Genomic DNA, 16,894 nt, shown 5'->3' on the forward strand with positions numbered 1-16,894 from the left:
ACTGGAGGAAAAGAACATCAATGTGAAATTTGTGGGAAGAAGTTTTCGCAGAAAAGTGATTTGAAACGTCATATGTTGACTCACACTAATGTTAAAGATTATGAATGTGATATTTGCAAGAAAAAGTTTTCAAAGAAAAGACACTTAATTGATCAGTTCAGAATTCATTTAGGAGAAAAACCATATGGTTGTGCAGAATGTGGAAAATGGTTTACTAAAGCTTCTAATCGAAATCAGTATGTAAGTACTCTTCATAAGGAACTAAGTAAAAAGCAACAGTCAAACCTAAAGTGTAAAATACAAAGAAGTATTGTTCATGACTATCTTAAAGCAATATCTGATTACAATTCTAACTATTGTTAGCAGTTTATTATAAAGTTAAGGTTGTCGGTGAACTTTAAATAACTCTTTTTTTATGTATAATTTTAGTTAATACTACTTATAAAAACACTAATTTATGAGACTCTATTTTGTTTATTATTTCATATGATGTAGCTACTTGAATATAAAAAACATCCTTAGAAGCTATGAACTTATAAAAGTGTTGTTCTTATATCTCTGTTCATAAATTTATATTAAAAAATTATCTTAAATATACGTAAACTATACAGGATATAATTTTTTTATATACTGTAGAACTTCAAATTTGATTAATTATAACTTTTGTTAAAAACATTTTTAGGTGACATTTAAATGGGTATTAACCATGTATCTGTAACATTTATAAAGAAACACTACTATATGAATTTTAAAAAAAATATCACTATTATAATGTTAATTTAAGGACAGTTTGTTGAGTTGTTTCATAATAAAGGTAAATAACTACAACTTATCATTAAACATTTGTATCAGACTTTATTTAATATCAGGTTTAATTTATATTGTACTACTTTGAGCTATAATTTGTTAGTTTAATTAAAAAAGTACTTATTTGAATAGCCTTAGCACTACACTTATAACTAATTTAACAAATTTTAAAACATAGCTTTGAGTAGTTAGTTAGTTTCTTTTAATATTTTATTTGTCCTAATAATAGTAAACAATCCTCATGACGAACTTAGTGGTAAAATGGTTTTAAATTATTTAAGTTGATAAATTACAAAAAGAATTCAGTTTTTAACAACTTAGACGATTTATTAAAATAAACTTAATTTTATTTTACCGACATTAAAGTATATACAAGTATACCTGTATTTGGGTATTGTTCAGTTATAACTCGTGATAGAATCCGACCCGATCAAATCTGAGAGCTGCTTACCGACCAAAGTTATATTTAGATACTATAGAAAGAATGACGGTGAAAGTAAAAAAAAAAAAGTTATAAAATAAAACATTTAGTTTAGGACTTCTGCAGGTGGAAATTGTGCTTATACCCGTATAATTCATAGTATAAGAATTTTTAGCGCTAATGATTTACTGTTATATACCATTTTTGGTCAGCAAGAAACTTCTATTGAGCGTCTAAATAAAGCTTTCCAAGATTGATAGTGTTTTTATACATTTTGATAAATTATTTGTCAAAACTTTATTCCATAACTGTTACTTCAACTGACAAATTTTCTCATGAAACGATCTTAAGAGCTTTCTAAGTAAGAGTAAAATAACTCTAAGCATATAAATATCTTTAGTAAGATTAGGTAATTAGAAAGTAAATAATTATTAATTAATTGGTTATTATTATCATATACTAAAGTAAATGTAAGGGAAATTAATTAACTGGAAAAATAAAACTAAATAAACAGCCTTCAAATAATAATTATAAATAAATTTACCATAGAAACAATAAATAAACAAAACTTAGGGTAGTGTAATCAACATAAAACATTTTTACAAGAATAAATAAAAACTCAAAATAAGTAGATCTAAAATGGAGGCTCGAAGATAGTTTTATTTTCAATGCAGAAAAAAAATTTAAAGGTAGTTTTTTTTTTTTTGCTTATTTTAATCCAAGTTAAATGCTTCAAGTAACGGGTCAAACTAAAGTAAGAGCAACGCAAAATAATATTAAATTAATTAAAATATAAAAATTTGTTGCATAGTTTACTAGCAATATAAAGAACAAACTTTTAATTGCTACAAGAAAGCCTAAAATTGTTTTTTTATTAATTTTATATTAACTAAAAAGCTTGTTGCTTGCCTAGAGTTTTGAATAATCTACAAAAAGTTACGTTTGTAACATTAATAGATAGTAGAAAAAATAACTATTAAAAAGGATTAGGGATTTTCTACTAAGGTGTAGAAAGTTGACTTAATTACTTTAATTTAATTTTAGAAACCGTATAAAAAAACTTAACTTTTTTTTATTAGGTTTACTTCAAATAAAAGTTCTTTTATAAAAGGACTAAAATAAATTATTCTTTACAGTATATTTTATGAAATGTAAAATAAAAAGAAGTATTAGAATGTGAGAAATAGTATATACATTTTGCTTATTGAACGATAAAAAAGCGCTCAAAATGTTTGGTCTAAAGACCTGGTTTACAAAGGATCCTTCCGGTTATCGAGTCGTAAACCACATGATTATGAAATTTCTTAAGAGTTATTACACATAGTTTTTTTTATCATTAGAATATTTAAATCTTACTATAAAAACAATTAGTTAAACAAAATGAAAAATAAAAGAAAATAAAACTGAACGAAAATTAACTGAATTTTGTGTTTAATTATGTACTATGAATCTTGTTTACTAACATACGAATAAAAAAATATATTTAACTTTAAATTAACCCTTTTAAGGAGATAAACAACACTAATAGCAAACGTGTGGATATTTGATTTATATGTTACAACCTTTTTTAAGAAAGTAAAGTGTAATACGCTGAAATAAATTTTCGATTTTTTTAAATTGCTTTGTGCTAAAAAAGGTAGTTATTATTTTGTTTAATAATTTAACTTGTGAAGTAAAAACTATTTTACATTTGAATAACAATTCTACAAAATTTTCAAGGAAGTATTGCAACTTAATATGGTGTTAAATGGTTTTTTAAAAATTCAGCTTTTTATGAATTATTTCTTTAGTAAAATTTATAGAGTTAATGACTAAACTATTTAGTTTATTTAGTTGTTTATAGGCATTTTCTTCTACACCAACCTCTTTTTAATTTTACTTAACTTCTTGGATAAACGACAATACTTTCTCAAATTAAATAAATTTAAATTCTGATCAATTTTTAAAAGAAGATAAAATACATGTTAGTTTGCTTTTTTAAGCTACGTGGCACTTTTAAATCAATCTTAAGTTAATGTAACCAATTAAGAAATTTTGTCTATTTTATTTTCACATACTTTAGCATAATTGTACAAAAACTAGTTTGTCTACGTAAAATATACGAAAAATTTTTACACAAACAATATCAAACAATTATTTAAAAACTTCAGTATTTTCGAATATTGTTTAGTTTAAGATTTTTGTAACATAAAATTTATAAATATATGTATCTTAGTACAACTATTAAACAGAAGGTAACCAAGTGCTAATTTTTACATACTTGATAAACAAACAGTTTTACTTTTGTAAAAAAAAAGTATTTTAAATTAGGTTTTAGAATCGTAATTACTTCTCTGCAATTAGAAATTAGTTTTAGAACTTAAAAGTAAAATAAGCTCAAAAATGTAAATTTTATTGATAGCTGTTGCATTTCAAATAAAGTTTAGTTTTCACAACTTTTGTTATATAATTATGTTTATTTTAGTTTTTAAATTGGTTTTGACTAAGTCATGTAACTTTTAATTAACAGGTAATCTAGTAAGTAATATTTAAAAGATAGTTTTTAATAAAACCAGTCTTAATACATTACAAAATAAGTTGTTTTTTCAAAGATATGTAGGATGTTCATTTAGTACTACATTATAATAAAATTTTTAGCCTTAATTTGCTATATTAAACATAGACTGATAAAAAAATTGGAATTAAGCAAGTTTGTTAGTTGATTAAGTAGTTTTTATTGATTGAAAGTTACCATTAATTTTTTTTTGCAATAAACATTAAGTATATTAATTTATATATATTTTTTTACACTATTCTACATAACTTTTAGAAATTAGTTTAAACTATGGATAATTTTGGTCAAAACAAAAGTGATATGGTTGTTGAAAGTATTTTTTGTGATGTTTGCTACAAAATTTTCAATACTATAGCCTACCTGAAAATTCTCAAAAGAATACACCAGGAGAAAAACCATACAAATGTTATATTTGTGACAAAAGCTTCACACTTAAAAGTAGCTTAACATGTCATATGCTGGTGCATACTGGTAAGGAAGAGTTTCAATGTCATGTTTGTCATAAGAATTTTGCCCGGAAAGGTGATATGAAACGTCACTTAGTTACTCACACTAAAGATAAACTTTTTAAATGTGATATATGTGACAAAAGTTTTACTAAAGAAAGTCATACAAAGACACATATGTTAGTTCATACTGGTGTAAAAGAACATCAACGTGAAGTTTGTGAGAAGAAGTTTTCTCAAAATAGTCATTTAAAACAACACATGTTGACTCACACTGAAATAAAAGTTCATGAATGTGATATTTGTAAGAAGAAGTTTTCTCAGAAAAGTAGTTTAGTCATACACTTTAGAATCCACTTAAGAGAAAAACCTCATGGTTGTGCAGAATGTGGAAAATGGTTTACTCAAAGTTCTGCTAGAACTAGACATATACGTGCTTGTCATAAGGATCTAAGTAAAGAACAACAATCAGAACTAAAGTGTAAAATACAAAAAACTATTGTTTACGACTACCTTACGACAATAGCTGAATACAATGCTAAGGAGACCTATTAAATGCAGTTAGTTTGTTTTTAAACTAAAATTAAAACATTATGAATATCTCAATTTATAATCTTACACTGAAATATGACAATCTAGTATAATTATTTTATATATGGTTGAGTTATTTTAATTTATAAATATCATTTAAAATATATATAAACAATGTCTTTTCATAATTTCAAGCCTCTTTATCGTTTTTTTTTTATAAATAAAGGTACGTAAACTACGAAATTGAATTGTAATATATCTTATAATAAACTTAAGTAAAAAGTTATAAATTTTGAAGTTGTCGAATTAATATATTTTTTTTGAAGCTTTAAAAGATTAAGTGTAATCTGAAGGGTAGTAAGTATTTATTTAAAAAAAAAATCTGAATTGATTTAAATGCTTATTTTAACATTCTATTCAAAATTTAATAATCATTAAAGTTGTTCACTTAATGTTGACTTACGAAATGATTTTAGTTTAATAAAACTCATTAAATTAAATTGATTCTATTATATATTGTTGATTTTTATAGCTTTTTGTCTCCAAGATAAACAAATAAGTATTTGCTTGTTCAATGGTTTGATTTTTTATACCCAATCAGTAATAAAAATAAGTTATGTTAAATTAAAATATTTACTCAAACTTTATTGCCTACCAGTGTCAATTCGTTCACATCTTTTCGCATTGGTTTAAAAAAAAAAAGAGAACTATGTTTAAAAAAAAAATTAAAAATAAAAATTTATATGACCGGTTCAGAAAAAAAAAATTAAAAAACGTTTTTGAAACGGTATTCTCGAGTAGTTACATTATTTGAACTAATTAAGCACAATTTCATATAGTCATTTTACACTAAACAGAAGTAAAAGTTAAAAAAGCGTTATAACAATAAGTTAAATGAAAAAAAATACTTATTTGTAGTACCTCTACTAATATATTTCGATTATCTTTAGCTTTATGATGATTTACAGATGTTTTTTAGCCTTATTTCGAATAAATTTTAATTTTATTTTGAGAATAAAACTTTAGCAAGGATTCACACTGCCAACAGGATGGCCACTTTAACTTGGAAATTGAGATTTTTCCTAAAAAAACCTTGGAAACCTGGAAGTTTTAAAAACTAAAAAACCTTGAATTGTTTACTAATTTTACATGATAGGTAAACTATAATTTTAAGTTTTAAACAAAAAAACAATTTAACATAAAGACTAAATTTTTTTGTCTTCATCAGAAATCTTGATATTTGAAATACTTTCAAAGTAGCTTTACACTATCTTTTTAACGTCGTTTAACCAATTGACACGGTTTTTTTACTTAAAATTTATTTCTAAACCAAAACAAGACCTAAAAACGTGAACATTCAAAAACTTGGAAGAAATTCAGAATACATAGAAAAAAAGTCTCAAAAACCAGTTGTAACCCCGTTTATATCCTTTTTATTTGAACTACGTTAGCCAAACTTCATATAATCATTTTACACTGAACAGAAGTACAAGTTAAAAAAAGCATTACAAAAGTAAGTTTACACCCTAAGAGGTATTTATAAAAGTACCTAGTGTAACGATTATTTTGTCTTTAACTAGTCAGTCTTTTTGTTTTATGTTAGTGTTGTTAAAATAAGCTTTATCTTTGATACAAAACTATATCTTTATTCGGGAATTGCTCTGACAAATCCAAGTCGATAAAATCAGAAAACTACTTACCGACCAATGGTAAGGGTTAGATATGACGGTAAGATTAATAATAAATAAGTATAAAATAAGTAAAAACATTTTGGTTAGCATTTCACTAGATGTTAATTGTTAGTCAACCCGAATAATCATAATATAAGAATTTGCAGAGGTAGTGACTCACTGTTTTGTATCATATTTGGTTAGCAAGAAACCTTCATTAAGCGTCTTAATAAAGTTTATAGTTGTTTGACAAATTGGTTTCATATTTAAAAAGTTTGTTAATATATTTATTTAAATATAACGATTTTTACTTAGCTGACACTGTTTATCACAAAGAATCTTCAGAGCTTTTTAAGCAACAATAAATTAACACAAACCACACAAATATATATAGTAAGATCAAGTAATGAGTAAGTAGTTAATCAGTAATTAGTTAGTCATAGTAATTATATACTGAATTAATATAAGGGAAGTTAATCAATTGGAAAAAAAAACAAAGTAAAAATGATCTGCAAAATAATACTTATAAATAAACTGACAATAACAGTTTATAACAAAATAAGCCTACTTAAAAAACGAGAAAAAAAACACACATGCTTAAAATATCGATTTTAAACTATATAATAAAAAATAATGTTAGTTATAGTTTAACAGAGGTAAAAAAATATTTTGAAATTATTTTAATTAATGATTATAGTTGTAAAAATTTGTAAATTCATTTTAAAAAAAGAAACAGTTTAATTCTAAGTCATTATTTTAGAAAATCTTTCATAATAACAACTTGAAAAATTAGAATTTTTTAGTGACCATACCTAGACTTAATATATTTTTAGATACTTATAATTTTTAAGATAATTTTCTAGGAAATTTTCAAAACTTTTAGAAGGTTTTAAGATCTGAATTATTTTAGGTTTATATAACAAAAAAGAAAAAGATATTTATCAAATAACTTATAATAAAGTCCTAAAAGTTTTATAATATTTTTTATTCAACAGCTATTGTTAGTTTAGTATTTTTTTATCATACAATGGATGAAAAACTCAGTACACCTTCTTTTTAATTATAAATAAAAATTATTATTTTAGTCAGTCTAAATTTAAAATAACAACACTTACACATGAAGTATGTTAAAAGAGTTTCAATTTTTTGTATAAATATATGATTATTTCAAACACTTTTAATTTGTATCATAGCATAAACCTTAGTATGACATAACAATCTATATAAAACTGTTAATAATGTCAGAGCTATATAACGAATTTTAAACATAAACTAATGTTTAGTTTAGTTTTATTCATTGCATTATTTATAATCGAAACCAGTCTTAACGATTTTTAAAGAGTTATTAAACTTATTGAGAGCTTAGTTTTGTTTCTACTTTATCTAAACATGCACAACATTGAAACTCTTACAAAAATCAATGAGTCCATCTTTGTGACGTACACAAAAAAAAATATATAAGTTAGTTGATAACTTATATTTTATTTCATAATGATAAAAAGACTTTTGTTTGATTAAATTTGCTCGAGTAGCTTAACACTACACAAAGCCACTCAAAATAATGTATAAAATTTTAAATTTATAATATATTAAAACAAGTTTATTCAAAAATGTAAACAAATGCATGTCAACACATGACAAAAATTAAAAGTCATGAAAACTAGTTAATTTTTTTATTAAACGATTTTTACAAAACCATTTAGTTAAACTGATTTAATCTTGTTCCTAAAATTAAACAATGATAATGATTATCTATCGAGCAAGTCAGTTTCTTAAGTATAGTTTAGATATTTTATTTACATACTACTTAAAAAGTGGTTAATTAAAAATTTCAAATTAATAATAAGAATTTTTTGTAATAACGTCGAATGTACTATGTTTTTGAACAACATGTATGTGTTTACTAAAAAAAATACAACAATTTAGGTTTATACGATTAAAAATGGATGAAGCTTATATTATTAAGGACATAAAAAAATCCTTTAATTGTGAAGTTTGTAGTAAAATCTTTAAGTGTAAGTCGCAATTGCTTGTTCACAAAAAAGTTCATTCGAGAGAAAAGCCCTACAAATGTGAAAAATGTGAGAAAAGTTTTACTCGAAAAGGAATTTTAACAAAACACATGTTGGTACATAGTGGTAGGAAAGATTTTCAATGTCATGTTTGTTTGAATGAATTCGCACATAAACATGTTTTAAAACAACACATGGTTACTCATACTAAAGACAAACTTTTCAAATGTGAATTGTGTGACAAATATTTTACACAAAGAAGTAATGTGAAGACACATATGTTAGTTCATACAGGAATAAAAGATTATCAATGTAAAGTTTGTAAGAAGATGTTTGCACTTAAAAGTAATTTAAAACAGCATATGTTGACTCATACAAAAGTAAAAGCTCATAAATGTGATATTTGCAAGAAGACGTTTTCTCTCAAAGGAAGTTTAGTTAACCATTTTAGAATTCACTTAGGAGAAAAACCTTACGGTTGTGCAGAATGTGGAAAATGGTTTACTGTTAATGCGAATAGAAATAAGCATATACGTAATTATCATAAGGAACTAAGTAAAGAAAAGCAATCAGAACTGAAGTGCAAACTTCAAAGAACAATTGTTTATGACTATCTGCAGACAATATCTGAATACAATTCTAATTATAGTTACTCTGAACATAATTCTAACTAGCCTCAATTATATAATTTTTTCTAAATATGAATCAGTTGGCTTAATATGTGTAATTTATAATGCTGCATATTTTTATATTAAAAAAATTAAGGTTTTACATTAATATATAATTTTTTACTTTAAATGTTAAATGATTTACTCTTTTTTTTTTGACTGTCCTTTTATAAGAATCGGGAAATTGAGCGACAAGTTGTTTTACCAGTTTGTAATGCGTAGTATATATTAATTTATATATATATATATATTATTCTTGTTTTGTTTTTTGTGTTTCGAGTCGAGTGTTGTTTGAATATTAAATTTATAAACAATTTGACAGTTTTCTTTAACTTTAAATTTTTATTTGATTATTGTAGTCGAAATAGACAAATACATTACTAACTCTTCATAAGAAACTTGAGTAAAGTGCAACATTCAAAACTGAAGTGTAAGATACAAAGATGTATTGTTCATGACTATATTAAATCAATATCTAAATACAATTCTAAATATACATAATTGTAACGTTTTTTTTCATAAAAATTTAGATAGTATCGATTATTTGTTAAATGATGTATAAAGGTGAGTTTGAAAATATTTTCTACTAATCTTAAAGTTATTTACTTTCGTGTCTAATTTTAAAATGTTTGTGTACTATATGTGTGTTCTTTAAAATAAGTCCTTTGAAATTCATAGATATAGTAAATATTTAAATTTGATATTTAAAATATTATTTATGAATAAATAACATTTTATGATTGAACATAAAGGTACGTAATCTTTAGATACAGTAATCATAACATATATAAATACTTTAATATCGATTTTTTTTTTTAATTTTTGATAAGAAGTTTAGTTTTTTTCTAACAGCAAATAAAATTAAAACATCAGTTATTATTAATTAATTTAATTGATTCTTAGTGAAGTTATTGTAATTTAAATAAGTAGTAGAAAATATAAAAATAAACTATGTCTATAGATATATTATAGTTTTATAAAGCAGTTTTTTATATTAAAATAATGTTTAAGTAATTCATACTTATTTTTTATAGTAGTTTATTTTTCTTATAGATGTTTGTTATTGGAATAGATCATTTATATTTGTTTTTAGAAATTAGTATACCTAATTACTTTTATTATAACTTTTTTTGATACAACTTTTAAAAATGTTTTATTATTTTTGTCAGGCGTATTAAAATAATGTAGCACTATTTTTTATAAGATTTTTTTTTTAATATCTCTTTTATGATGTGAGTACTTATTAGTTGTTTCGTGTTTCGTGTTTTATGTTACTTATTAATGTTTATTAGTTATAATTAAAAGCAGTTGTATAAAAAATATTAATCATTTATATAAATTGGTTGTTTTAATTTTGTTTCATGAATGGTTTTTAAATACTCATAATCATAAATAAATTATAAAACACATTTTGTTCTTTTAAATTTCAAATTATTTTTAGATTTTATTAAATATTAGCTAAAACGTAAGTATAAGTCTAAACTGGTTATAAGTTTAAAACAATAACTAAAACAATTTAAAATATTACTAGTAAATAGAAAAAAAAATAGAATTGATAAAGTAAATAAAAGTAAATAAGGCAGCTGTCAAATTTGCACGAGCGTACAAAATTTCACTAGGGGACAAAATTAAACTAGTGCACAGAATTGTACGAATATACTTTTACACGAAGAAACTTTTGCACAAGGTGATAAAATTACACAAAATAAAATTGCACGGAGTAATTTTTGCACAATTAAATTTTTTTTTAATTATTTCTTTAAAATTTATATTAATTTTAATTTCTTTTTAGTTATTTTTTTCTTTTACTTTTAACTAACTTTTACCCTGACTCTTACCCTCGGTTGGTTTACTTTATCTATTTTATCTTTGTTACCCCTTTAGCCTTACCATTAGTCAGTAATGTTTACTTTAAAAAAATATTTTTTAGTTTTTATTTACTTTTATTTTTTCTGTATTTTTCCCCGTGCATAATTGTAATTCGTGTAAATTTGGCTCTGTGTAATTTTGTGCACTCGTGCAATTTTGTTCTCGTACAATTTAGTCCCTTCGTACAATTAAGTCACCACGTACAAATTTGTGTTCGTGTAATTTAGACCCGTTTCCAAGTAAAATATCAATCAAAATATCAAAAATAAAAATAAATTCCAAGTTGTTTTTTGGAAAATTAATTTATTTAACTTTTTCCCGTCAGTAAATTACATTAAATGCTAAACACGAAATAAAAAACAATATTCTTCCAAAACATAAGAAAAAAAGAAACTAATAAAGTGATAAATGAGAGTAAGGATATATAAAAGCAACAATTGACTAAAAATGAAAAACAATTAAAGCGTTGGCTGCATTTCTAAGGTCGCTTCTGATTAGGTGATTTTTATTTAGGTAAAAAATGTTTTTTAAGAGTTTGTTTTTTATATAAACTGGTAAGGTTGGTTAGGGATAAAGGTATAAATGTTTTTGATATTCTGTTGTATTATCACCTTACCTCATTTGATTAAATTTGCATAATGTTATGAATGAAAACATTTTCCAAAAACTTACAACTGCAGTAGACCAAAATTTAAAGAAACAAAATGGTCAGTTTACCTAAGTAGAGAGACTTTGTTGTAAACTCTGTTTTAAGGTTAACATACCTTTACCTTAACTTTATGAAAAACTTAGTCGCAATAATTAATTATTTTTTAACTATTTGCATAATGTTTTTTTTTCGGCTATTCAGAATACTTTAGTAGCGTTTGTCGTTGCTTTGTATTAAATTCAGATTTTTCTTTAAACATATCAACACAAATTTAGATATTTCTTTCGATAATAGTTTAAAATATTTGAAAATTTGTCATATGTAGCTTTTTTTTTAAGAAATTGAATTTGTGCACTAAACTATTTTTTTTTAAATTGAGTATCAGATCTTTCAATTTCGTTTTTGACATCAGTTTTAAAACAAATGCAATTCTTTGATTTGTTTTACTATACTTTGACTTCAATAACGTTTTTATTTTTTCTCAAACACACGTTATATATCTTTATTGTGTGGTAGTTTCAAAACTACCGGGAACTTTTCAGGTCTGTTTACCTTAAATCTGTTTAGGTTACTATCATGTAGATTGTAGAATTTAGTTTGATTTTCAAATTTAGAATTTTCTTTTAAAAACTTATTTGTATTAATACTAAAAAATTATCTTTGAAACTTAAAACAGCATGAAATGATTTAAATTTAGTACAATTTTTTTAATATAATCAAAATTAATCATGTATATTAATGTGTGTATTTGAGAAGTGTAAATGAAAAAATAAAGTTTTTTTAGTATAAGAATGAAGGCCGCAGAGAATAAATAGAATAAATATTTGAAAGAAAATAATATTCCAAAATATATGCAAAGACTTAAAAAAACAATTATTATCAAACTTACACAAATCTTTGTTATAGAAGTAGAAGAAGTTATTTTTAAATATAAACAATAGAATAACGTTTCAGACTAACTAATATGAATTTAAGCTTCATTGTATATAGTTTATTGAACGACAAAAATGTGCTAAAATATTTGATTCTAGAACCTGGTGTGCAGAAGAACCTTTCAGTCATCTGTTGGTTGTACACCAAATCGTATAGTTCAGAGCATAGATTCTAAAATTTTTTTATTTAGAAACAATTGTTCATGACTATCTGAAGACAATATCTACATACAATATTAGTTATTCTTGTAGTTAGCAGTTTGTTTAAATTTAAGTAAAAAGAAGTTTTAAAACGTTAAAAAACTTTTAACGATGTATAAGTTTGATCACACAACTTAAAGTTATACATATATCTACATTGCTTTTTTTCAAATTAAACATTTGAAATTAGTTCTATGAATTTTTATTTAAGGTTTTATTTAACAATACTGAGCTGTAGATATAATAGACGTAATGTATCGTAGAAATAACTTTTATAAAAACTCTAGTATATAGTCATTTTTGAATTGATCATAAATGTTTATATTAACAATTGATATATTTCAAAGATATAAAAGTGCATAGGATGATGATTCATGTTGTCTTAGGAAACAATAATACTTAAATAAAAGTATATAATTTTGAAGTTTTTTGGTCTCATTAAAATCAACAAATAAGTATTTTTTGGTTCAATTATAAAATTTTCAACAGCAGAGATACCCAATCAGTATAAAAAAGATGTTATGTGAGAGTTTTAATTTCTACTTGTATTTTAGTACTATTACTAACATCTCTGCTGTTGAATTAGTTAAAAAAAAACTAAGATTATGTTTTAAATAATATTTTATTCAAAAATGTTGCACCTCTTTATGTGGTCCTTTAACGAATAAATAAATACTTTTTCAATAATGATTTCTCAAGTTCTTAATCTATTTTTTCTAAGATGTTTTTTTTCTAATCAATGAAGCAATTTTAAAAATCTTTGAGTTTTTATAATAAAGGTTACAAATAAACTCTCTAAAAAGTATTTTGCCATTTTTAATTAAGTTTTTCTTGATGAACAAACTTGTTTAGAAAAGAAGAAACACTAATTTACAAAAGTATTAGAGCTTTTAGACTAATTAATGTAATAATAATTGATAAAATTGATATTTGTTTCAAGCTCCTTAAAAAAGCTATCTGTTGTTACTTAAAAAAGAAGATCATCTATTAAAAGTTCTTTTAAAACTCACATGTTAACTCTTACCAAAGAAAAATCCCATGAATGTGATGTTTGCAAGAAAAAAAAATTCACGGAAAAGCAATTTAGTTGTTCACTTGAATTTATTTAGGAGAGAAAGCTTATGGTTGTGCAGAATGTGGAAAATTGTATACTAACTCTCTTCTAATCGCAATTCACATTTACAAACTCATCACAATCAGCATATACGTACTCATCATAAGGACCTAAGTAAAAAACAACAATCACAACTGAAGTGTAAAATACAAAAAACTATATGTTCATGTCTATCTTAAGACAATATCAGAACACTAAGCTATAATAAGTCTCGTTGTTTTCTTGTTTGTTATTTGAAATCTGTTGCTGTACAACTAAAACTACAATTTTCACAGCAATCTACAGCATTATAACTTGGTTAATTAATTTATATATTTGATGATTTTGTGCATTAATTTAAAAGTGTCTTTTGAAATCTATAACTTAAAAAAGTTTTCATGTTATAATATATGGTATTAAAAACTTTTATATATTGTTTTACTTTTATAGTTTGTCTTCGTATCTTTTTCTTTAAACATGCTTCCAAGTTTTAGATTAAAGTTTCACCAATTTTATACAGGTAGATAACTAGTTTATATTAAATTTTGTAATAATTTAATTTGAAATTCTATAAGATAAACGCATGATGACCAACTTGATAATAAAATAGTTTATAGGTGTGACAGCAGATAAGCAAAAAGTATTCTGCACAACAGATTGTTAGTAAATACATGAAATAATATTTTGTATCAGTAAGTTTAATAAGTTTAATGTCATTGAGGCAATCATTATTATCAAGTATGCATCAGCACTTAGAGCAGGGTTTCCCAGACTATTTTGAAAATGCCATTATGATGAAATTTGAAAGGCTATTGCCATATCAGAGAAGTTATTGTTTTCAAAAACTGCCATTAAAAACACCTAAGATCTTTTATGTTTGGTCTTCGTTATCAACTCAAGAATATCTTGTGTAAATTTTAACATATGGCCCTATCACTCATCCTTCACGGCTTATATAACCCTTTAATTTCATTAATTTATCCATAATATCTTTTATAACATTCAAAACTACCATTAAGCATGCATAAGAACTTTTTTTCGCTCTTCATCAACAACTCCAATTACTCAGTGTAAGTTTCAGTTTAAGACCTCGTGGCACCCTTTGGCTCCTTTGCAACTCATGGCCCCCTAAATTTCTATAATGGCGCCCAAGGGGGAAAATTAGCCCAGTTAGGAAACCCTGACTAAGAGGTAAGATAAAATTTTATAAAATGTGTTAATTTTGACTTTAAATTTTCAATAATTTACGTATATGTTTGCATTTAAGAAATTTGTATTAACATTAGTACAATTTTAGACTCCTTTCTTAAAAAAAAATTATTAGTCCTTGACAAGACATTAAACTGTATCAAAGTGTCGTATATTGATATTTTTGTATGATATTTTCGTACAACAGGCCGTAGGAATGATATTTAACAATCTTAGCAAATAAGCATTGTGATCGTTTTTTTTTGTCCTTAAGTTAACAGTTATCAATTTTGTATTTTCATTAATACAGTGTAAAAATTATAAAAAACAGAGTTTATTTTTTAGGATATTAATTAGTTCTCTTTCAATAGTTTCAATAAAAAGCAATCTAATAAAGTTTAGTCAGTATTTATGGTTAGTTATAAAGTTATCTTCTTTAACTGATATGATAAGTGTTTTAAAAGTTCGTTTAATAGTCAATACTCTGTTGTTTAACAACTTAGCTTTTTCATAAAATTAAAAACCGTAAATAGTAATGATTTCTCATGTTCAACAAAATAATAATTATGAAATTTAGTTGTACAAGTCAAGCAATAAAAGCTATTTACTTTTAATTACAAACTATAAATTATTCTGGTTGACAAGTTTCTATTAGAACTATGATAATGATAAATTTTAATAAAACTATTTATTTAACTTACTCACTTTAATACTATATGACTCACTACTTTTGTATTTTCATAAACACTAAATGTGCAATGACACGTTTCAAAAAGAACAGAAGAACAAAAACTGTACTTATAATAAAATATATTCACAGTTTTTAGTTATTAAATCTGTTCTAAACATGGATACCATTAAAAATGCTACTTGTGCTGTTTGCAACAAAAGTTTCACAACAAAGTTTAGTCTAAAGGTTCATAAGAGAATTCATTCGAGAGAAAAGTGTTTTAAATGTGATGTTTATGACAAGTGTTTCACTCGAAAAGATCATTTAACTTCTCACATGTTGATACATAGTGGCAAAAAGGAGTTCCGATGTTTTGTTTGTTTAAAAGATTTTTCATCTAACAAGTATCAAAACGGCACATGGTTACTCACACAAAAGATAAAAATTTCAAATGTGAAGTTTGTGAGAAAAGCTTTACTAGAAAAGATCATGTAAAAACACATATGTTAGTTCACACTGGTATAAAAGAACATCAGTGTGAAGTTTGCAAGAAAAAGTTTTCTCAAAAAAGTCATTTGAAACCTCATATGTTGACTCATACAAAAGTAAAACCTCATGAATGCGATATTTGTAAGAAGAAATTTTCTCGAAAATACAATTTAGTCTATCACTTTAGAATTCACTTAGGAGAAAAGCCTTACGGCTGTGCAGAATGTGGAAAATGGTTTACTCATCCTTCTGGTCGAAATGGGCATATTAGCAATTGTCATAAAGAATTAAGTAAAGAAAAGCAATCAGAACTGAAGTGTAAAATACAAAGAACCATTGTTCATGACTATCTTACGACAATAGCTGAATACAATTCTAAGGAAAACTATTGTTAAAAATTACTTTTTATAAATTAAATTTATCTAAGCATTATGAACAACTCAATATTTAATTATACACTGACATATGACACTCAGTTAATTTATTTTCTATTGAGTTATTTGAATTTAATAAAACCGCTTTAAAAGCTATTTAAACATACATATATAGCCTTTTCATACTTCAACTTTATTTATCGTCTTTTTATAATTAGAGGCACGCAAGTCCTAAAATTCAATTGTAATATATTTTATATAAAACTTTAATAAACTGTTATAAATTTTGAAGTTGTTAATCTAATATATATTTATATAGG

At 24.1% G+C, this 16,894-nt stretch overlaps 1 pseudogene; it reads left to right on the top strand.

The window, feature by feature from the left end:
* The first annotated feature begins 8,371 nt into the window (after positions 1 to 8,371).
* LOC145839333 (uncharacterized) lies at positions 8,372 to 16,595 on the top strand (annotated as a pseudogene).
* Positions 16,596 to 16,894: the final 299 nt, after the last annotated feature.

This window comes from Thalia democratica, chromosome 6 (assembly GCF_965202585.1).
Source record: "Thalia democratica chromosome 6, ktThaDemo2.hap1.1, whole genome shotgun sequence".
NCBI classification, from domain to species: domain Eukaryota; kingdom Metazoa; phylum Chordata; class Thaliacea; order Salpida; family Salpidae; genus Thalia; species Thalia democratica.